The sequence below is a fragment of the Schistocerca cancellata genome, chromosome 8 (genome assembly GCF_023864275.1).
Source record: "Schistocerca cancellata isolate TAMUIC-IGC-003103 chromosome 8, iqSchCanc2.1, whole genome shotgun sequence".
Lineage (NCBI taxonomy): Eukaryota > Metazoa > Arthropoda > Insecta > Orthoptera > Acrididae > Schistocerca > Schistocerca cancellata.
Window position 1 is genome coordinate 50,189,564 of NC_064633.1, and position 24,865 is coordinate 50,214,428.

Below are 24,865 nucleotides of genomic sequence, written 5' to 3' on the forward strand. Positions count from 1 at the left end.
AATGTCGTCTTTGCAACGTCCTGCTAAAATAATATGTCGTAAATGTTCAGGCAGTTTGATTAAGCAAATGCGGATGAGTTCTGAGGGGCTGTATGGGTTTGACAGGTACTGATTCTTGTGCAACATGTCTTCAAAATATTTCACAAGACTGGAAAATTCAGATTGTTCGAAATGTTTCATCATTATGATGCCATGTTTTACTCGGTCTTGTGTGGCTTGAGACCAATATGCTGAGAGGAAGGCATGGTAAAATTCTCCTTCACTGTGGCAATCGTGAATGACCGATCGCATTCTTACAGCTGGTTCATTCTCCAAGTAGCCACACATAAATTCTAACCTGTGCTCCACTGACCAGTTGGGAGGGAAACAATGAGAGAATTGATGGAGCCACGCTTGTGGATGAATGTCGTTGGCAGAATTCTTAAACGTTTTGAATTTACGTGTAGTAATGAACAGCTTATAGTCAAAATCATCGTGTCAGCGACTAGCATATCGGTCATTGTTACGTCGTGTTGGCGGTTCCATCTCAAAATTCGGTGTACCTTGCCAATTTCTTTCATAATTACCGAAATGCCCTGTGCTATTATTTTGTGGCTTTTCTGTATTTCTAAGTTCCTCTTCCCGTGTTGGAGCGCGAGTGTCCTCTGAAATATGTAATTCTTGTATTACCTGCGTCAACTGATCTTGTACTTCCCGGATTTCTCTTTTGTACTGTGTATTGATTTGATTTTGATTTTGTTTGAATTTTCTTATTTGTTCATACTCTTCTGTGTCAGTGAAGGCTACGGATCTTGTGTCATTCAGATCATCATCTACCTTTGTAGATAAGTTAGTGACCTGATCCGAAAGTTCGGCTACTTTCTCCGATAGTGTACTTATTTCCTCCATGTGTCTTTCTTAACCAATTTTCAGGGTATCTACTGTGTCCTTTAAATTTTCCTGAGTTTCTGCAAGTTGCGTAACCGAATCGGTAGATGCAACTGAGTCAATTTTAGCTTGCAAGGTCTCATGATTTTCATGAACAATAGTTTGCAGTTCTTTTATGGCTGCTTCGTGATTCTGTAATGCATTTTCATGACGCGAAAAAATAGGTTGGAAATGCTCACAAATTTGTGTTTTTACGTCATTACAGATTTTTTGACATTTCGATTCGATGTTATGTAATTCAGTAGTTAAATCTTCACGTGTTTGTTCAAGTGTGGTGTCTAACTTTTGAAGATTTTGTTCCATTGTGTCTAACTTTTTAAGATTTTGTTCCACTGTGTCTATCTTTTGAAGCACTTGCTGTGTTTGTCTCTGATTTTGTTCCATTGTGTCTAACTTTTGAAGATTTGGTCCCATTTGTTGCATTAATTGTAATAACAATGCATTAGTGTCTGGAATCTGTTCCTCTACGCTTTTCGGCAATGCATTTGCACCAGCAACATTCACATTTTGACAAGCAGAAAATGTGTCTTGACTCATTTGAGAAAACGGTGAGGACCCAAAACCTAAGTCTACAGTATTTGCAATATTGTGTTGTGTCATTTCGGATTCCTGAGGGGAGCTGTTGCCGACCGATCGATCGATAATGCTTCCCTGTTGACTAATTGTTTCACTGTCTACACCATTGTTTGCAGCCCGCTACATTTCCCTATGTACAATTACCAAATTACTACTTTCAACATTAGTTAATTCATTACTCGGTGGCGCTAACACACTGCTTTCGTCTTCACTGTCATTTCTCAGTTTACTTTGGTGCCTAGTATTACGTTTTTCACACGCCATTATTGTCACAATATTTCACACGACAACACAAAAAAAACACAATTTGAAGAGCAAAAATAAGAGAACACATTAACATAGAACTGAAAATAAATTTAGTTAAATGCAAGCGCAGCTGTGCGAAATACTTGGTGCAAATCTACATGCATGCCACAACTGTTTTACTGTGCAACAATGAAAAACCACAACTACCAAGGAAATTCTCTCTATAATTACGCGCTAGCAGTAAACAAAAGCTACACTAATTACACAAACTACAAGAAAAAATCAGAAGATTCCAGTGAGGTATCCTAGGCTAAGGGTCGACATATGAAACGTCCCCTTAGAACTATTTATACACGACTGTGCTTAAACTGACACACAATATTATTTAGCGCAACGCAATCTGACTATCAAAGATCCCTGCAAAAGAATGACCCTGAGTAACATTAAACTATACCTTTCAGAAATCACTTACCTCACAAAAATCTTCATTACTCGAACTACTGCAATACAGCGAGCGCCACTACTGCCAGCTAAATAAAAGATTCAAACTACGGAAGGCACTAACTACTGATAGGGATAGTTAGCAAATGAAAGATTTTAATAGAGAACAAACAATGTATTTACCTTAATAGTCATAATATATATAGCAGTTCATGACAAATTACAAAACTCCGCCATCTCTCTCCCCACATCCACCACTGCTGGCGGCTCACCTCCAACTGCGCAACGCTACGCGCTGTTCACATCCAGCTGCCGCTGCCCAACACTACAATGACAGACAACAATGCAAACTAGCCACAGGCTGCACACAGCACAGCCAGTGATTTTCATACAGAGCGCTACGTAACGTTGCCAATAAGAAAACATAAACAGCCAGCCTACTTACAATTCTTATGCGAGAAAACGCAGCGTGTTAATACTTTAACAATCTTAATCTATTAATGCAACGATTATTGTTCCCCGAAGAAAGGTTCATATCTTTGCCTATTCTACTATGTACACCACTTACACTACTACGATAGCAAGGTTCATGTATCTGCCCATTCTACTATGTACACCACTTACACTACTACTATTCCACGAACTCCTTTATGTGAGAGATGTGGTGGAGTCCTATGGACTTCTTTCCTTTCAGCGTCTCCAATTCATAAGCATTGTGGTGAGCTGCTCTCCTTATACGGTACGGGCCGTTGTAAACAGAATAGAATTTGGTCGGTACGATTGGGTATAATGGTGCCTGCATGCTCACAGTGGTGTGCTTAGCCTTTTGGCAGTCTTTACACACCGACAGTACCCTCCGAATTCGACGCTCCATGTTTCGAAAGTAACACATGGTCCTTAGCTTGAGATTGCACTTTCGTGGCCCGAAGTGTCCATAGCTGAGGTGCGTATGCCATATAACCTTGTTTATTAGGTGTTCAGGGATGCATACCCCCCATTCAGTGTCATTTGCGTAATTTCGGTGGAAAATTATGCCTTTCCGCAAGAGGTAGAACTGCCTGATGGTGGCGTGTCTTCTGTCTATCCATTTCTGTTTCAATAACACTAGGGCAGGGTCCTTGTCTTGCTCCTTCTTGATGTCCTGCATACTACAGGTAATAAAATTTTCAAAGGCTACTTTCTGCATATAGAAAAGGCAGTAGTGATTTTCCTCCAGATCTTCTTCAATGTTGTGCTTAAATCCGATCGGTGACCGTGATAAGGCGTCTGCAATAATGTTCTGACTGCCAGGGATATATTCTATCGAAAAGTTGTACTGCTGCAGATATGATGCCCACCTAATGAGCCGCCTGTGATTAAGCTTTGCAGTCATCAAGAACTCGAATGCCTTGTGGTCTGTGTAGACCCTCGTCTTGCGACCAAACAGAAGGTATCAGAATTTTTCAAACGCCCATACAATAGCCAGCGCCTCTAACTCGGTTACTGAGTAATTCCTCTCACTCTTGGCTAGTACTCTGCTACCAAACGCAATTGTCTTCCACACCCTGTTTCCTTCATGTACATAGTCTTGGAACACCATGACACCCAGACCTGAGTATGAACTGTCCGTTACTATGCAAAGCTCTTCTGCTAAATTAGGGTGTGAAGGGATGGGCGCTTGTAATAATGCGAATTTTAATGCTTTCCATTCGGATTCGGCCGCCTCATCCCATTCCCAAGGAATCTTCTTTCCTGTAAGTTGATGCAACCTAGGACTGCTCTGAGTTTTGCCATGTATAAAGCGGTTGTAAAAATTTATGATCCCCAAGAACCCCCTTAACTGCTTCTTTGCCATAGGAATGGGAAACTTTTCAATCGCTTCGATCTTTTCGGGATTTGGCGCAATGCCCTCACCCGTGATGATATGTCCTAGAAATTTGACAGAGGACGTCCCAAAATTCGATTTTTCGATATTGGTAGTCACTCCGTATTCCTTGAATGTCGCAAGGAGTTCACCGAGGACCGCATTGTGCTCTCCCCAAGATTTCTCCGCGATTAGCAAATCGTCCACATAGCTGGTGACATGACGTTTCAAATTATCGCTTAGTATGCCGTCCAGCCCCCGAATGAATGCGGCCGACGAAATGTTCAAACCAAATGGGAGACGACGAAACCGGTAACATCTTCCAAATGCTAAAAAGGCTGTGTACTGTCTGCAATTTGGATGGAGCTCGATCTGCCAGAAACTCGATTTTAGATCAACTGATGAGAAGATTGATATTCCATGGAAGTTTTGTAAGAGTTCCTCTAATCGTTCCGGTCTGTCTGTTTCGGGTTCTATTATGGTATTAATTTGTCGCGAGTCCATGACTAAACGAATACTACCATCTGCCTTCTCGACTACTCTTAACGGGTTATTATAGGCTGAAGCCGTAGGTTCTATTATTCCTTCACTCAGCATTCGCGCAATTTCAGCTGCTACTTTCTGTCGATATGCCAAGGGGATTGGATAGGGTGGCACACGAAACTGGTTGTGCGGACGTACACGAAATTCATATTGGAAATTCTTTATTGATCCTGTCTTGGGAAGGAAGACCTCCGCATGTTCTACTAGTAATTTATGAAGTTCTTTGCGGTGGTCGCACCTTATATTCTTTATTGCTTCCACTTTTTCTCCTATTTTCTCCTTTATTTCTCCCATTATTCCGACTTCATTCTCATCCGTGTCCTCTCCCCTACCCGCAACATCGACCTGTTCTTCCTTTCTGTCTTTCAGACACGCATAGTTTATCCGTACACAGTTAGACGGTAGTTGAGCTGGGATCAGCTGGTCGTCGAACTTAATGTGGACGGGATTTCCTTTCCTCAAAACCACTTCACCTCGTCCTAGATCAACTATCGCTTCATGTTCATTTAGGAAGTCCGTTCCTATTATCATGTCGATCGCCAGATTTGGCACGATCCAGAAGTTAGACTCTATTTTGTGTCCTTCGCAGGAGAATTCCAGTCTTGTTTGTTGGGTGACCTCCGTACATTTACCCGCTAATGCCCCTTTTATTTTGGTTTTCTTAACCGATAGAACAGGCCAGTCCATGTCCTGAGAGCACCTCTTGTATGCTGCCTTAGATATTGCTGTTATGTAGCTTCCACTATCTATTATCGCATTCATACTCTTTTCAGCTATTGCTACTGTGATGAGAGGCTGCCGATCTTGTCGAGGAGTTGCTTTATGTTCCTCGAGCAGGATTTCTGATAAATCTTCGTAATGTATCATCCGTAGTTGGCCAGGTCCGAGATTACGTGCGAAATTCCGGCGGCCTGTGTTCGCACTAGTCTGGCGTCAATCCCTTGTTAAGCTCCCGCTCCTCTGACGTGCATTAGGATTTGCGGGTCTAGTTTCAATCTCCTGGTTCCACTGTTGTCCTTGGTTTCGCTCTCTCCAATTACGGTCGCTTTGCCGTTCGTTATTCCTCCTATCCCACATTCCTTGTCTAGATTGACCCTGCTCCCTGACGTTCTGGTTTCCGTGTCTTTGGTTTCCATAACCTTGAATAGCGTAACCTTGACTTCCGTAACCCTGGTTTCCTAACTGACCAGTGCGATTATGCGATCTGTTGTCGTCTTCCCTTCCTGGCCCGTGGTATTTGTTACTTTGCCCCTTCTTCCTGTCCTTTGCGTCTTGTTTATCAAAGACTACTTCGAGTTCGCGCAATAGACTCTTGAATGCTTCTATGTCAGATCCACACTTGCCGACAAGTGTCTGTTGGTACCTAACTGGCAATTTGGAAAAGCAAAATTTAATGATTTCCCCGTTGCTATATGGACTATCTAAAAATTGATTCTTCTTGAGTACCTCATCAAGAAATTTGGTTGCGCTCCTATGCCCGGACACTTCCAGTTCAGGACAAAATATTATTTCCTCTTTAATCCTGTCTTGCGTTTCCTTTGACCAGTAGGTCCGCAGGAATGCACCAACAAATTCCTGATAAGTCCGACACGTCACTGCCACACCCCGCATCTTTTCCGCGGCTTGGTCTTCGATGTGTCCACACATGAATTCTAATTTTGCCTGGGTTGGCCATGATGCCGGTAATGAATTTGTAAACTGCATCACCCAGCTCTTCGGATGCATCGACCCTCCATTTTCTTTGAACTTCTGGAATTTTAGTATCGACAGGAAGTGATTGTGATCAAAATCCTGTCTGATCCTCGCACTGGTGTTGTCACTCGTTTCCGATACTTGCACGTCTGCTGAGTGTCCTGTTCAATCTTGGTGATAGCTGTGATGTGCTACCTCTGTATCAGAGTGGAAGTGGCACTCAGAATTCACAAGTGGGCTACAATTATTGGAGCTATTACTCGCTGTTTCTGCGTGTGCATTGTTAGTTCCGCACTCGGTCATTGGGCTAGAGCACGGCGGGCTTTTCCTCGGAGACACAATTCTGTGTACTCCATCATTGGTATCCGAACGCGCAGTGCTCGTGTGCCCGTTTTGCTCTAGTTTTGCTATCCGACTCTCTACTTCTTCCATTCGTTTCGTGTTGTTCGCAACCGCGATATTACCCTAAGTTTTTAAGAACGCTATGGATTTTGAGTGGGATTGTGTTGTACGTCGCAAGCGCCCTGCGAGTTTAGAAGTTGCTTCCGCGACTTTCATTGCCCCTGTTGCTGCCGTTTTGGCTAGGCCTGCTACTTTTTGTGCTACCAGTGACATTTGTTTTGCTTGTCCACATTCTTTCTTTATTGTTAGTAATTCCCACGAATTTTCCCTATATGCGAAATTATTGCCTGAGTGTCCTTCTTACGCTGTTCGTCAGCTTCTTCCTTCTCCTTCTTACGTTGTTCGTCAGCTTCTTCTTTCATTGATCGTAGGAAGCTCAGTACTGGGTTAATGTCATCATTTTGATCCTCGTCACCCATGGGTGATGTAACTCTGGACACCTGGGCGCTAGAGCTCTGACGTGGCCGAGCTGGCCCCTGTCTGCTCTCGTTCGTTTGATTATAAACTTCTGCTACCGTCTCGACCTGTGTGCCTGTCTCTGTTTCATCCTCTACCTCACTATCATAATCACGGCCGCGACGCTGCTCTATGATCGCCTCCAAATCACCTTCCTCATCAATGAACCTGCCGTCCTGTCCTGCTAAAAATGGCTGAACAGTGAAGGGGGAGTCGTGTTTATAGCGATAAGAAGTGCAATAGTATCGAAGGAAATTGATGGAGATCCGAAATGTGAAATGATTTCCTCATCAATGAACCTGCCGTCCTGTCCTGCTAAAAATGGCTGAACAGTGAAGGGGGAGGCGTGTTTATAGCGATAAGAAGTGCAATAGTATCGAAGGAAATTGATGGAGATCCGAAATGTGAAATGATTTGGGTGAAGGTCACGGTTAAAGCAGGCTCAGACATGGTAATTGGATGTCTCTACAGGCCCCCTGGCTCAGCAGCTGTTGTGGCTGAGCACCTGAAGGATAATTTGGAAAATATTTCGAGTAGATTTCCCCACCATGTTATAGTTTTGGGTGGAGATTTTAATTTGCCGGATATAGACTGGGAGACTCAAACGTTCATAACGGGTGGCAGGGACAAAGAATCCAGTGAAATTTTTTTAAGTGCATTATCTGAAAACTACCTCGAGCAGTTAAACAGAGAACCGACTCGTGGCGATAACATATTAGACCTTCTGGTGACAAACAGACCCGAACTATTTGAAAAAGTTAACGCAGAACAGGGAATCAGCGATCATAAAGCGGTTACGGCATCGATGATTTCAGCCGTAAATAGGAATATTAAAAAGGGTAGGAAGATTTTTCTGTTTAGAAAAAGTGACAAAAAGCAGATTTCAGAGTACCTGTTGGCTCAGCACAAAAGTTTTGTCTCAAGTACAGATAGTGTTGAGGATCAGTGGACAAAGTTCAAAACCGTCGTACATTTTGCGTTAGATGAGTATGTGCCAAGCAAGATAGTAAGAGATGGAAAAGAGCCACCGTGGTACAACAACCGAGTTAGAAAACTGCTGCGGAAGCAAAGGGAACTTTACAGCAAACATAAACATAGCCAAAGCCTTGCAGACGAACAAAAATTACGCGAAGCGAAATGTAGTCTGAGGAGGGCTATGCGAGAGGCGTTCAATGAATTCGAAAGTAAAGTTCTATGTACTGACTTGGCACAAAATCCTAAGAAATTTTGGTCTTATGTCAAAGCGGTAGGTGGATCAAAACAAAATGTCCAGACACTCTGTGACCAAAATGGTACGGAAACAGAGGCTGACAGACTAAAGGCCGAAATACTAAATGTCTTTTTCCAAAGTTGTTTCACAGAGGAAGACTGCACTGTAGTTCCTTCTCTAGATTGTCGCACAGATGACAAAATGGTAGATATCGAAATAGACGACAGAGGGATAGAGAAACAATTAAAATCGCTCAAAAGAGGAAAGGCCTCTGGACCTGATGGGATACCAGTTCAATTTTACACAGAGTACGCGAAGGAACTTGCCCCCCTTATAGCAGCGGTGTACCGTAGGTCTCTAGACGAGCGTAGCGTTCCAAAGGATTGGAAAAGGGCACAAGTCATCCCCGTTTTCAAGAAGGGACGTCGAACAGATGTGCAGAACTATAGACCTATATCTCTAACGTCGATCAGTTGTAGAATTTTGGAACACGTATTGTGTTCGAGTATAATGACTTTTCTGGAGACTAGGAATCTACTCTGTAGGAATCAGCATGGGTTTCGAAAAAGACGGTCATGTGAAACCCAGCTCGCGCTATTCGTCCACGAGACTCAGAGGGCCATAGACACGGGTTCACAGGTAGATGCCGTGTTTCTTGACTTCCGCAAGGCGTTCGATACAGTTCCCCACAGTCGTTTAATGAATAAAGTAAGAGCATATGGACTATCAGACCAATTGTGTGATTGGATTGAGGAGTTACTAGGTAACAGGACGCAGCATGTTATTCTCAATGGAGAGAAGTCTTCCGAAGTAAGAGTGATTTCAGGTGTGCCGCAGGGGAGTGTCATAGGACCGTTGCTATTCACAATATACATAAATGACCTGGTGGATGACATCGGAAGTTCACTGAGGCTTTTTGCAGATGATGCTGTGGTGTATCGAGAGGTTGTAACAATGGTAAATTGTACTGAAATGCAGGAGGATCTGCAGCGAATTGACGCATGGTGCAGGGAATGGCAACTGAATCTCAATGTAGGCAAGTGTAATGTGCTGCGAATACACAGAAAGATAGATCCTTTATCATTTAGCTACAAAATAGCAGGTCAGCAACTGGAAGCAGTTAATACCATAAATTATCTGGGAGTACGCATTAGGAGTGATTTAAAATGGAATGATCATATAATGTTGATCGTCGGTAAAGCAGATGCCAGACTGAGATTCATTGGAAGAATCCTAAGGAAATGCAATCTGAAAACAAAGGAAGTAGGTTACAGTACGCTTGTTCGCCCACTGCTTGAATACTGCTCAGCAGTGTGGGATCCGTACCAGATAGGATTGATAGAAGAGATAGAGAAGATTCAACGGAGAGCAGCGCGCTTCGTTACAGGATCATTTAGTAATCGCGAAAGCGTTACGGAGATGATAGATAAACTCCAGTGGAAGACTCTGCAGGAGAGACGCTCAGTAGCTCGGTACGGGCTTTTGTCAAAGTTTCGAGAACATACCTTCACCGAAGAGTCAAGCAGTATATTGCTCCCTCCTACGTATATCTCGCGAAGAGACCATGAGGATAAAATCAGAGAGATTAGAGCCCACACAGAGGCATACCGACAGTCCTTCTTTCCACGAACAATACGAGACTGGAATAGAAGGGAGAACCGATAGAGGTACTGAAGGTACCCTCCGCCACACACCGTCAGGTGGATTGCGGAGTATGGATGTAGATGTAGATGTAGATGTACCCATCTCATCTTCGAACCTATCCCCGTCAGTAAATTGCCCCTTATCCATTATGTATCCTCTTTTGTTTTAGCTTCGCTGGATAATAGTCGTGCCTTACTTCTCGTGATCATTCATGAAAAACTAATTTATCTACGATGCACAATAAAAATAATCTACTCCATATAATTTTCCACATAGACATAAAATTTCAACAACGCTGTAATTACATGCACGATTTGTTGTGGTACAGAAACTGCACACAAACACGACAAAATGTGATGTGGTGCGGACACCACATCAAAGAAACACATAAAACAATGAACAAACAAACAAATATATACGCTGAAAACAAAAACAGTAATCATGCGCCGCTACTTAAAACTAATCACGGAACTACAAGAAAAAGAACTAGGGTATTAATCATAAAAAAATGGAGAAAAAAATTTGAATGTTCGTACTAAGAATACTGTTTGTTAATCAGTGATTCTCAGGAAAGATCCGAGGTTAAGGGACGCCATTTTATGCGAGGTGCCGGGGCTAGCAGTGTATTTAACACTCAATTCTTTTTGAATCTACATATGTACATGATGCTCTAAGCCCCCCCCCCCCCCCCCTATTCTAACTCCAACTTTTGCTGTTGCACAAGGATAAAAAAAATACGCGAACTGACTCTAATCAACCCTGCCAGTGGAGTAGAAGAGAGTTTGGCACCTGCAATAATTTAATTTGATAAATAAGTTAAATAAACGAAGGTCTCATTAACATAGTGAGGAATGATGGGGTTGCTCTACCGACTAACAGAATGAAAGTTCTGTCCAAAATAACAATATGATTTATTAAGACTAAACACAAAATAATAAACAAAAACATGAAACATTTACAATACATCAAATTGGCTCAAATTGGATACTCATACAAACGCTGTGAATGTGAAGTTGTCCCTAAACTAGATTGTGAGGATTATGACGAAGTGGTATGTGCAGCCAATTCCTTGCAACTCAAATCTTAGAGAAAACACATAGCCAACCCAACATTAATTGCTGCTACCCAAGACAGAACAAAGTTAGAAAAAAGACGAACAGGCGCGCTCTGCTGAGCTCTGACTATCACCTAGGAAAATCCCTATCTGCTGGTGCTGCGGACATACATTACCAGACTGTCTTGTTGACTGCCAGGACACGATCTGGCGTACTGGAGCCGTTGGCTGGTTGCTTCGACGTCCTCGACCGAAAGGCGAGAGCCGACTACCCACAAGAGCAGCCGTACAAAACCGAACACAGAACATTCCCGCCCCCACGACAGTGGCCGTGGTTAAACGTTCCAATCAGCAACTTGAAAACCGGCGGAAAATTCCACTCCATTGCCGGAACACTACCATTCCAACAATGGAGATTCTTGGCGCCAATTTCTGCGCCGATCTCGCGACGTCACGGAGCTATGCCCTGAGCTAGCCAATCACAGTTACTATTTTGCAGAAAGTGCGGGAATTTTTACGCCACAGCTGCCTGGGTACACAAGTCATTCCCACGCCTCGCTGGTAGCCCGCCAGAAAGTGTTTTCGCTAAGTTTCTGCGAAGTAACGGAACCTCTAGCCCAGCCGCTACTTCAGGCCCTGCGGGCGTGCCTCTTGACAATGTCGGCATCTGGAAAGCATTCACTCGACTCCCTCACAACTGTCGGCTTACCCTTTCAAAGTCAGAGCCTGCCTGTCACTGGACCACCCGGGTGACGAGAGATGCTGCGTGGGAAGTCCGCGTGTGAAGGAATAGCAACTTTCCACCGCATGCAATTAGAGAGGAGAATCGTAAGATAGAAATATGAGAGGGGGCTCATGCCACCTCTCAAGGTAATCTGTGACTAGTGGTAGTGCTCAACCCCATCCAGATAGCGAAGTACATCAGATTAGCGGCGTCACGACCATTCTCTCAGCTGTTGCTACGGCTTTTGAGGGGCGTGCCTCGTGTGCTACAATTTAGAATCTGGCTGGGAGGATAGCGACCCAGTCATGTTTCTAGGAGCAAGACTCCCAGTGCTGGTGGCAGAGCTCGTCAAAGGCCTGAGATATAATGTCATTAAATGTTACGTAGTACTCTGCTGCAAGTTGACTCACCATCCAAACGGCAGTGTGCTGCTGAGGAGAGAAGCCTGCACTCGCCGAGTGGTATCGCGAACCCACCATGGATGTTATACTGGCCCAGTTTTCTGAGTGGAATTAAGTCAGCTATTCAGCCAGATACCACATCTCGATATCCATATTCATGTCTATGAACCGTTCAAAGGAGTGTCCAGTTATATCAAACACCCTAATGATGTGGTTGATAACAAGGAATGTATTAAAGTCCAAAATCAAAAGGATGATGCTTGTTCTGCATGGTTAGTCCTGGCTTGTGAAAGCAAAATTAAACAGGATTCAGAGCGCACATCTCGATACAGATTAGTCTTAACATTTGTGGTTGCTACATTTGTGGTTGTTATAGCTTTGATGGTATCGAGTTCCCCCTAAAAATTCGGGACGCAGCAAAATTTCAGGCGGAAACTCCCGAATTATCGGTTCACGTTTATGCCCCGAAGAAGAAGCAGAAAAGCAAGCCAGATGAGCAGGACAAGCATACTATAGTTTTACTACCCCATTTTTAGAAACATGCAGATAAGTGTGATCTCCATGTAAAGCTGCTGCTCTTCTCTGTAAGTGATAATCGTTATTACATATGGATCAAAGATATGGATCAAAGACATGTCACACCTCCTTTATAGCCAATTTATGAAACATGAACATGACAAACACATTTTTTTCAGATGTCTAAATACCTTTCCATAAGAAAACTATTTAAAATACATCTGGACGACTGTGAATCCAAGGAACCTTTACTTGATTTGTGCCTGCAGAAGAAAACAAGTTCATTAAATTCAAGAACGCTCATCATCAGGAACAACGTCCATTCGTTGTACACACAGACTTCGAATGTCCATCACCCAAAGCGAAGGGAATCCCTGAGCCTCACATACGACCTTCACGCAAGAACATGTATCGTATGTGGCAGCGTAAGAATTTGCATGCTCATATGATTCAAGTGTTAAATGCTATGAATCTTATGTCGTGGATAATCCTGCGGTTTGGTTGCTCACTGAGCTTGAAAAACTCTCATGGGATGTTGACAGACTTTACAGCACAAACATCTCTATGACTGAATCAAAAAAATGTTCAAATGTGTGTGAAATCTTATGGGACTTAACCGCTAAGGTCATCAGTCCCTCAGCTTACACACTACTTAACGTAAATTATCCTAAGGACAAACACACACACCCATGCCCGAGGGAGGACTCGAACCTCCACCGGGACCAGCTGCACAGCCCATGACTGCAGCGCGTTAGACCGCTCGGCTAATCCCGCGCGGCAATGACTGAATCGGAGGAGGATAAAATATTACACAATGATGCGGTTAACTGTCATATTTGTGGGCTGCCGTTAGATGGAAAAGCTGAAACTTCCTGTAGGGGCCACTGTCATCTTACAAGTAAGTTCTGTGGTACAGCTCACCACACATTCAATTTGAAGTATAATTTACCACGGCACATACCCGTTTTTTTCCATAATTTAAGCGGGCATGACGCTCACTTTCTAGTTGAGCAATTGACTAATTCTGGTTAGAAAAATCAGATCAGTGTCCTGCTGGGAATGTTGAGAAGTACATTTCATTCTGGAAACGAATGACATCAAGAATTACGAAAATGGCTCTGAGCACTATAGGACTTAACATCTGAGGTCATCAGTCCCCCAGAACTTAGAACTAATTAAACCCAACTAACCTAAGGACATCGCACACATCCATGACAGTGGCAGGATTCGAACCTGCGACCGTAGCTGTCACACGGTTCCAGACTGAAGCACCTAGTACCGCTCGGCCACAACGGCCGTCCAAGAACTACGTTCCGCTTCTTTGACACAGTAAGTCTTATGCAAGTACCAATCTAGAAACTCATTGAAACTCTACCTCAGGGGGTATGTGTATCACCCGATCTGCATATCCTGAAGAGGGAAAGTTGCAGCTTGTGACTAGGAAAAGAGTTTGAGTATCTGGATAGAAAGGCGAATCTCGACAAAACCAGGCTACCCAACATGTCTACATTTACCAGTATTCTCAAGGGCAGTAGCATAACTAGTGCAGATTATGAGCATGCCATGAATGTCTGCCGGAAATTCAACATTTCCTGTTCGGGCGAATACGCAAGACAATACGTGGACACTGAAGTGCGCTTACTTGCGAATGTTTTTGGGAAGTTCCGGAGTGTATACATGGCTACATACTCCTTGGACCCCGCCTTTTATCACAGGACATCTGTGTAGCCCTGGGACACAGTGCTCAAGAATATGAGGCACAGAAACGAACTTTTGACTGATGTTGATATGCTCCGTTTCTTTGAGTGTGGGGTCCATGGGGGACTTTGCCAGTGTGTCCATAGACACACCAAGGCAAATAATCCATGTATGAGTCCAGGGTTTAACGCACCCCTCGATTCAAGCTATAGTCTATATTTACATGTAAATAACTTATATGGACTCGCCTTGATGCAGCCACAGCTGGTTGGTGGGTCACTAAGGGGGCCTGAAAACGATTTAGAGGGTCTAAAAATATTGGATCTGGCGGCTGATTCTGCTGTAGCGTGTGGTGGAGGCAGGCCTTATTTACCCTGCTAGTATGCATGAAATGACAAGCGACTTGCCGTTATGTCCGGATCAACAAGTTCCGCGAGGAAGCACTATCCCTAAACTGATGACCACTGTTGGTCACAAGCAGAGGTATGTAATTCATCATTGTAATCTCCATCAGTACCTCAGCTAGGTAGAATCACCCAGACTATCTCCTTCAATCGTTCCCCCAGCTGAACGAGTATAATGAATTAAATACCGAAACGATGATGGGCGGGACTAGTGATTTCGAAAAAGATTTTATAAATTAATTAATAATTCCATTTTTGGTAAAACCATGCAGTGTGTAAGAAATGAATGCGATATTTTGATTCGGACCAAATAGGATGGACCATGGCGCGTAAGAAAAATCATAGCTAGACCAAATTTAAAGTGGGTCACTATTTTCAATGAGAACTTTGTTGCTGTGGAGATCTCGGAGGTTTCAGTAGAGTTTATGAAACCAATCTATTTGGGTATATGTATACTGCACATCTCCAAATTCCACTTGTGTTGCTTCCACTGTAAGTTTGCTAAAACTCTATTCATGGAACCAAAGTTACTTTATATGAATACAGATAGCTTCATCTATTGGATGAAGAGCTGCAATCCATAAGAATTAATTAGATGGCATAGTAATGAGTTCGACATGCAGCCGATAGTCCTTACGATATTGTTGCTCAGAACAAGATCGGCTTAATGAAACATAAGACGAATGATTTGCCGATTGTGGAGTTTGTGGGTCTACGATCCAAAATACACTCCTGGAAATTGAAATAAGAACACCGTGAATTCATTGTCCCAGGAAGGGGAAACTTGATTGACACATTCCTGGGGTCAGATACATCACATGATCACACTGACAGAACCACAGGCACATAGACACAGGCAACAGAGCATGCACAATGTCGGCACTAGTACAGTGTATATCCACCTTTCGCAGCAATGCAGGCTGCTATTCTCCCATGGAGACGATCGTAGAGACGCTGGATGTAGTCCTGTGGAACGGCTTGACATGCCATTTCCACCTGGCGCCTCAGTTGGACCAGCGTTCGTGCTGGACGTGCAGACTGCGTGATACGACGCTTCATCCAGTCCCAAACATGCTCAATGGGGGACAGATCCGGAGATCTTGCTGGCCAGGGTAGTTGACTTACACCTTCTAGAGCACGTTGGGTGGCACGGGATACATGCGGACGTGCATTGTCCTGTTGGAACAGCAAGTTCCCTTGCCGGTCTAGGAATGGTAGAACGATGGGTTCGATGACGGTTTGGATGTACCGTGCACTATTCAGTGTCCCCTCGACGATCCCCAGTGGTGTACGGCCAGTGTAGGAGATCGCTCCCCACACCATGATGCCGGGTGTTGGCCCTGTGTGCCTCGGTCGTATGCAGTCCTGATTGTGGCGCTCACCTGCACGGCGCCAAACACGCATACGACCATCATTGGCACCAAGGTAGAAGCGACTCTCATCGCTGAAGACGACACGTCTCCATTCGTCCCTCCATTCACGCCTGTCGCGACACCACTGGAGGCGGGCTGCACGATGTTGGGGCGTGAGCGGAAGACGGCCTAACGGTGTGCGGGACCGTAGCCCAGCTTCATGGAGACGGTTGCGAATGGTCCTCGCCGATACCCCAGGAGCAACAGTGTCCCTAATTTGCTGGGAAGTGGCGGTGCGGTCCCCTACGGCACTGCGTAGGATCCTACGGTCTTGGCGTGCATCCATGCGTCGCTGCGGTCCGGTCCCAGGTCGACGGGCACGTGCACCTTCCGCCGACCACTGGCGACAACATCGATGTACTGTGGAGACCTCACGCCCCACGTGTTGAGCAATTCGGCGGTACGTCCACCCGGCCTCCCGCATGCCCACTATACGCCCTCGCTCAAAGTCCGTCAACTGCACATACGGTTCACGTCCACGCTGTCGCGGCATGCTACCAGTGTTAAAGACTGCGATGGAGCTCCGTATGCCACGGCAAACTGGCTGACACCGACGGCGGCGGTGCACAAATGCTGCGCAGCTAGCGCCATTCGACGGCCAACACCGCGGTTCCTGGTGTGTCCGCTGTGCCGTGCGTGTGATCATTGCTTGTACAGCCCTCTCGCAGTGTCCGGAGCAAGTATGGTGGGTCTGACACACCGGTGTCAATGTGTTCTTTTTTCCATTTCCAGGAGTGTATATGCATACTGTACAATAGAAGGAACCACCCAGAGGTGGGCTAAGGATGTGTGACGTGCAGCATCACATGTCCTCATCGTCGAAGACTACTTGCAGTGCCTGTAGAGCGGTGTTCAGCCAACCTCCATATTTGGAACAGCAAACTAGTATTCGATCGCGAGGTCATGAGGTGTACACTGTGCAGCAATCTAAAGTCGGATTGTCGCATTCTGACGATAAAAGAGCCATTTGTGGTGATGAGATACGACGGTAGTTTGAAAAGTTCTCGGAACGGAATAGAAAAAAAGTACTGACATCACTGCTACCATTTTTCAATGTAGTCTCCTTGTAGATTAATGCACTTAGTCCAACGATGTTCCAGTTCCTTGATCGTATCTCGAAAATGAGTTTCCTCCAGGCCTGCAAAGTAGTTGTCAACTCCGGCTATCAAGTCTTCGTTTGCAGTAAATCTTCGTCCACCAAGAAAAATTTTCAGTTTTGGGAAGAGATGGAAGTCTGATGGAGCCATATCAGCTGTATAAGCCTGGTGTGGCAACAATTCATACCTTAGTTCGTGTAGTTTTGCCATGGCGACGGCACATGCGTGCGGGCGTGCATTGTCTTGATGGAAGATGACTTTCTTCCTTGCTAAACCTGGCCTTTTTTCGCGTATCTTTTGTTTCAATTTGTCCAGGAGGTTAGCATAGTATTCTCCAATATATTGCCCAGTGGGGAGATGATCTAGAAACAGGTTCCCCTTTACAACCCAGAACACCGATGCCATGACCTTTCCCACCGCAGGAATTGTCTTTGCTTTCTTTGTTGGTGGAGAATTAGCATGTTTCCACAGCGTTGACTGTTCTTTTGTCTATGGGCTATAGTACAGGGTGATTCAAAAAGAATACCACAAATTTAAAAATGTGTATTTAATGAAAGAAACATAATACAACCTTCTGTTATACATCATTACAAAGAGTATTTAAAAAGGTTTTTTTTCACTCAAAAACAAGTTCAGAGATGTTCAATATGGCCCCTTCCAGACACTCGAGAAATATCAACCCGATACTGCAACTCGTTCCACACTCTCTGTAGCATATCAGGCGTAACAGTTTGGATAGCTGCTGTTATTTCTCGTTTCAAATCATCAATGGTGGCTGGGAGAGGTGGCCGAAACACCATATCCTTAACATACTCCCATATGAAAAAATCGCAGGGGGTAAGATCAGGGCTTCTTGGAGGCCACTGATGAAGTGCTCTGTCACGGGCTGCCTGGCGGCCGATCCATCGCCTCGGGTAGTTCAATAACTGACCTTTTTCGTAGGACTCTCCATACAGTTGATTGTGGAATTTGCAGCTCTCTGCTAGCTCTGCGAGTCGATTTTCCTGGGCTGCGAACAAATGCTTGCTGGATGCGTGCTACATTTTCATCACTCGTTCTCGGCCGTCCAGAACTTTTCCCTTTGCACAAACACCCATTCTCTGTAAACTGTTTATACCAACGTTTAATACACCACCTATCAGGAGGTTTAACACCATACTTCGTTCGAAATGCACGCTGAACAACTGTCGTCGATTCACTTCTGCCGTAATCAATAACACAAAAAGCTTTCTGTTGAGCGGTCGCCATCTTAGCATCAACTGACGCTGACGCCTAGTCAACAGCGCCTCAAGCGAACAAATGTACAACTAAATGAAACTTTATAGCTCCCTTAATTCGCCGACAGATAGTGCTTAGCTCTGCCTTTTGTCGTTGCAGAGTTTTAAATTCCTAAAGTTGTGGTATTCTTTTTGAATCACCCTGTAGTACACTCAAGTTTCATCTGTTGTCACAAACCGGCACAAGAAATCTTATTCGTTTCTCTAAAACGAACCGAACGTTCTTCCGATAAGTCCATTTTCATGCGTTTTTGATCCAACGTCAAGAGTCGCGTCACCCATCTTGCAGATAATTTTTTCATTTCTAATTCTTCAGTTAAAATGTGATATACCGTTTCAGATGACATCTGGCAAGCGTGAGCAATTTCACGTACTTTCAATCGGCGATCCTCCATGACCGTTTTGTGCACTTTTGCAATGATTTCTGGAGTAGTGACACATCTTGGCCGACCAAAGCGCGGGTCATCATCTAAGCTCTCCCGACGAAATTTAAATTCATTTATCAACTTGTTAACAGTTGAATATGAAGGAGGAAGTGTATTCTGGAAATCGGGATGAATGTCCTTTGCTTTCATACCTTTATGTACGAAGTACTTAGTCACTACTCGAATCTCGATTTCTTCCATTTTCGCAAATCAGTACGTGGGAACAATAACAATGTCACGTCACCACCACAGCTCTCTTAGAAGAGCACCGACGTGGAACTTGTTTACAGGCAACAGCCCAATGAATATCACGTGAACAACTCGTTGCGGTAGCGCTGACCTCTCGTGGTGATTCCGAGAACTTTCCAAACCACCCTCCCATACTCATTATATTTACTCAAAGCACGAGAGGGGGTGCGGGGACTCTGGCGGGGGAATGAGAGAGAGTGTGAGTGTGAGAGAGTGAGTGAAAACTTCTGGCCAGTAGTATGGCTCTTTTACCATAGTGTCAGTATGTGTGTGGTATACAGTGTGCCTGCACGTGTGAGTGCTTATGTGTCCGTGTGCATGCTTGTGGGTGTGTTTGAGTTCGGATGCCTGTGTAAATATTATGCCTACGTGTAAATAAGTTCTGTACACTATGTATGCACATATAAAAAACCATCATGTGCTGGAAAAAATTATTATATATATAAAGATTAAAAATTGTACTAAAACCATAAAAAAGTTAAAAAATTGTAAAGGAAGGAAAAAATATTTTATCATGTTTCTCTGTTTTGCACTTCCTCTTCTTGATTATGTGATTGCATGTGCAAATAGATTAGTTTCTAAGATTCACCTGCTGCTAGGTGTCCTGGTCATACTAGTTTTAAGTCTGAGTTCCATGCGGTTCGTTTTAGTGCAGCTGTTTGGGATGAACATTTTAAATTATTTCAGCTTCTTTAGGTGCAAAAAGTTTAGGGTCACCCGTCTCAAACGTATAAATTAAGTCTTCTGTTGGGTGGAATTTCACTAGTAAAAGTAATAGTATTAGTGTTGGAGAGACTGTACATCTGCAATAGGTGTGATGAGTACTGCAATGTAAAGTAAAAGTAGCAGTACTATTATTCGTAAAACCGAAGCTGCGAACGAAAAAAAAAAAAACACTACAAAGAACTGAATTTAAAAGCAGTATGGCTTCACGTATTATATAAAAAGGGAGAGATATTTGTGGATGTAAAGCTGTGTTGGCGGCCGCGGTGGTCTAGCGGTTCTGGCGCTGCAGTCCGGAACCGCGGGACTGCTACGGTCGCAGGTTCGAATCCTGCCTCGGGCATGGGTGTGTGTGATGTCCTTAGGTTAGTTAGGTTTAAGTAGTTCTAAGTTCTAGGGGACTTATGACCTAAGATCTAAGCTGTGAGTCCTATAGTGCTCAGAGCCATTTGAACCATTTTTGAAAGCTGTGTTACTACAGTGAATATTTTTGCCTGAATAAAAAATTGTTATTCGCTATTACTAAATGTCTCTGTTGCTATTTCACAAATCCCTAGCCTTACAAATGTGTATAAAGACTATGCAAACACGAGGCAGGTGGCGTTTAAGATGAAGGAAAAGAAAATATATGTAATCCACATCAACATGATTACTCTGCTATTCACAGTAAAGTGCGTGGCAGAGGGTTCAATGAACCACCTTCAAGCTGTCTCTCTACCGTTCCAGTCTCGAACGGCATGGGGGGAACACGAGCACTTAAATTTTTCTGTGCGAGCCCTGATTTCTCTTATTTTATCATAATGATCATTTCTCCCTATGTATGAGGGTGAAAAAATAATGTTTTCGCAATCGGCGGAGAAAACTGATGATTGAAATTTCTTGAGAAGATCCGGTCGCAGCGAAAAACGCCTTTGTTTTAATGACTGCCACTCCAATCCACGTATCATGTCTGTGGCACTACCTGCCCTACTTCGCGATAATACAAAACGAGCTGCCCTTATTTGCACTTTTTTGAAGTCATCCGTCAGTCCCATCTGATGCTTATCCCACACTACACAGCAATACTCCAGAATAAGGCGGACAAGCGTGGTGTAAACAGTCTCTTTAGTAGACCTGTTGCACCTTCTAAGCGTTCTGCTAATGAATGGCAGTCTTTGGTTGGCTCTAACAACAACATTATCTATGTGATAGTTCCAATTTAGGGTCTTTGTAATAGTAATCTCTAAGTATTTAGTTGAATTTACAACCTTCAGATTTGTGTTACTTATCGTGTAATCGAAATTTAACTGATTTCTTTTAATACTCGTGTGAATAACTTAACACTTTTCTTTATTCAGGGTCAATTGCCACTTTTCGCACCATACAGATATCTTATCTAAATCATTTTGCAATTCATTTTGGTCTTCTGATGACGTTACAAGACGGTAAATGACAGCATCATCTGCAAACAATCTAAGACGGGTACTGAGATTGTCTCCTATGTCGTTAATATAGATCAGGAACAATAGAGGGCCTATAACACTTCCTTGGGGAACGCCGCATATCATTTCTGCTTTACTCGATGACTTTCCGTCTATTACTACCAAATGCGACCTTTCTGACAGGAAATAACGAATTCAGTCGCACAACTGAGGCGATATTCCATAGGCACGCAGTTTGGTTAGAAGACGCTTGTGAGGAACGGTGTCGAAAAGCCTTCTGGAAATCTAAAAATATGGAATCAATTTGACATCCTCTGTCGATAGCACTCTTTACTTCATGAGTATAAAGAGCTAGTTGTGTTTCGCAAGAACGATATTTTCTGAATCCGTGCTGAGTACGTGTCACTAAATCGTTTCTTTCGAGGTACTTCATAATGTTCGAGTACAGTATATGTTCCGAAACCCTACTGCAAATCGACGTTAGTGATCTGGGCCTGTAATTCGACGGATTACTCCTACTTCCCTTTTTGGGTTTTGGTGTGGCTTGACCAATTTTCCAGTCTTTAGGTATGTATCTTTCTGTGAGTGAGCGGTTGTATATAATTGCTAAATATGGAGCTATTGTATCAGCAAATTCTGAGAGGAACCTGAGTGGTATACAATCTGGACCGGAAGCCTTGCTTTTATAAAGTGATATAAGCTGCTTTCGACACCGAGGATATCTATTTCTATGTTTCCCATCTTCACAGTTGTTCTTGATTGGAATTCAGGAATATTTACTTCGTCTTCTTTGATGAAGGAGTTTCGGAAAATCGTGTTTAATAACTCTACTTTAGTGGCACTGTCATCAATGACTTCACCGTTGTTATTGCGCTGTGAAGGTGTTGATTGCACCTTGCCACTGGTGTGTCTTATGTATGACCAGAATCTCTTTGGGTTTTCTGCGAGATTTCCAGACAGAGTTTCGTTTTGGAAATTATTAAAAGCATCTCGCATTGAAGAACGCGCTGTATTTAGAACTTCTGCAAAACTTTGCCAGTCTTGGGTATTTTGCATTGTTTTAAATTTGGCATGCTTTTTTCGCTGCTCCTGCAACAGCTATCTTACCCGTTTTGTGCACCATGGGGAATCAGTATCATCAAGTATTAATTTATGTGGTATATGTCTCTCAATTGCTGTCGATACTATCTCTTTGAAATGATTCCACAAGTTTTCTACGCTTACATCATCAGATCGCAAGGAGTGGAGACTATCTCTTAAAAAGGTGTTAAAAGCACTTTTATCAGCGTTTTTAAACAGATATACTTTGGGTTTCTTTATGGTGGTTGCAGGAGTTATGGTATTCAGCCTAGCAGCTACTGCCTTGTGGTCGGTATTCCCTGTATTGGTCACGATACTCACTATTTGTCCAGTATTAGTTGTTGGTACGAGAGGTCAAGTTTGCTTTCGCAACCATTTACGCTTCGAGTGGGCTCATGAACTAATTGTTCAAAATCATTTTCTGAGAAAGCATTCAGTACAATTTCGGATGACGTTTTTGCCTGTCGCCGGCTTTAAACGCATAATTTTTCCAGCGTATCGAGGGTAAATTAAAGTCACCACCAATTGTATGAGTGGGGTACCTATTTGAAATGAGACTCAAGTTTCCTTTGAACTATTCGGTCAAGTTAACCTCTAGTCATACTAAAACTTCCTGGCAGATTAAAACTGTGTGCCCGACCGAGACTCGAACTCGGGACCTTTGCCTTTCGCGGGCAAGTGCTCTACCAACTGAGCTACCGAAGCACGACTCACGCCCGGTACTCACAGCTTTACTTCTGCCAGTACCTCGTCTCCTACCTTCCAAACTTTACAGAAGCTCTCCTGCGAACCTTGCAGAACTAGCACTCCTGAAAGAAAGGATATTGCGGAGACATGGCTTAGCCACAGCCTGGGGGATGTTTCCAGAATGAGAATTTTCACTCTGCAGCGGAGTGTGCGCTGATATGAAACTTCCTGGCAGATTAAAACTGTGTGCCCGACCGAGACTCGAACTCGGGACCATTGCCTTTCGCGGGCAAGTGCTCTACCAACTGAGCTACCGAAGCACGACTCACGCCCGGTACTCACAGCTTTACTTCTGCCAGTACCTCGTCTCCTACCTTCCAAACTTTACAGAAGCTCTCCTGCGAAGCTTGCAGAACTAGCACTCCTGAAAGAAAGGATATTGCGGAGACATGGCTTAGCCACAGCCTGGGGGATGTTTCCAGAATGAGATTTTCACTCTGCAGCGGAGTGTGCGCTGATATGAAACTTCCTGGCAGATTAAAACTGTGTGCCCGACCGAGACTCGAACTCGGGACCTTTGCCTTTTGCGGGCAAGTGCTCTACCAACTGAGCTACCGAAGCACGACTCACGCCCGGTACTCACAGCTTTACTTCTGCCAGTACCTCGTCTCCTACCTTCCAAACTTTACAGAAGCGCTCCTGCGAACCTTGCAGAACTAGCACTCCTGAAAGAAAGGATATTGCGGAGACATGGCTTAGCCACAGCCTGGGGGATGTTTCCAGAATGAGATTTTCACTCTGCAGCGGAGTGTGCGCTGATATGAAACTTCCTGGCAGATTAAAACTGTGTGCCCGACCGAGACTCGAACTCGGGACCTTTGCCTTTCGCGGGCAAGTGCTCTACCAACTGAGCTACCGAAGCACGACTCACGCCCGGTACTCACAGCTTTACTTCTGCCAGTACCTCGTCTCCTACCTTCCAAACTTTACAGAAGCTCTCCTGCGAACCTTGCAGAACTAGCACTCCTGAAAGAAAGGATATTGCGGAGACATGGCTTAGCCACAGCCTGGGGGATGTTTCCAGAATGAGATTTTCACTCTGCAGCGGAGTGTGCGCTGATATGAAACTTCCTGGCAGATTAAAACTGTGTGCCCGACCGAGACTCGAACTCGGGACCTTTGCCTTTCGCGGGCAAGTGCTATACCAACTGAGCTACCGAAGCACGACTCACGCCCGGTACTCACAGCTTTACTTCTGCCAGTACCTCGTCTCCTACCTTCCAAACTTTACAGAAGCTCTCCTGCGAACCTTGCAGAACTAGCACTCCTGAAAGAAAGGATATTGCGGAGACATGGCTTAGCCACAGCCTGGGGGATGTTTCCAGAATGAGATTTTCACTCTGCAGCGGAGTGTGCGCTGATATGAAACTTCCTGGCAGATTAAAACTGTGTGCCCGACCGAGACTCGAACTCGGGACCTTTGCCTTTCGCGGGCAAGTGCTCTACCAACTGAGCTACCGAAGCACGACTCACGCCCGGTACTCACAGCTTTACTTCTGCCAGTACCTCGTCTCCTACCTTCCAAACTTTACAGAAGCTCTCCTGCGAACCTTGCAGAACTAGCACTCCTGAAAGAAAGGATATTGCGGAGACATGGCTTAGCCACAGCCTGGGGGATGTTTCCAGAATGAGAATTTTCACTCTGCAGCGGAGTGTG

The 24,865-nt window shown here is 44.2% G+C and overlaps 1 non-coding gene across 1 annotated transcript; it reads right to left on the bottom strand.

Annotated features, from left to right (window-relative positions):
• Window positions 1–23,695: 23,695 nt before the first annotated feature.
• Trnal-caa (transfer RNA leucine (anticodon CAA)) lies at window positions 23,696–23,770 on the bottom strand. Its single transcript has one exon. It is a non-coding gene; the product is annotated as a tRNA-Leu (tRNA).
• Between the last annotated feature and the right edge of the window lie 1,095 nt (window positions 23,771–24,865).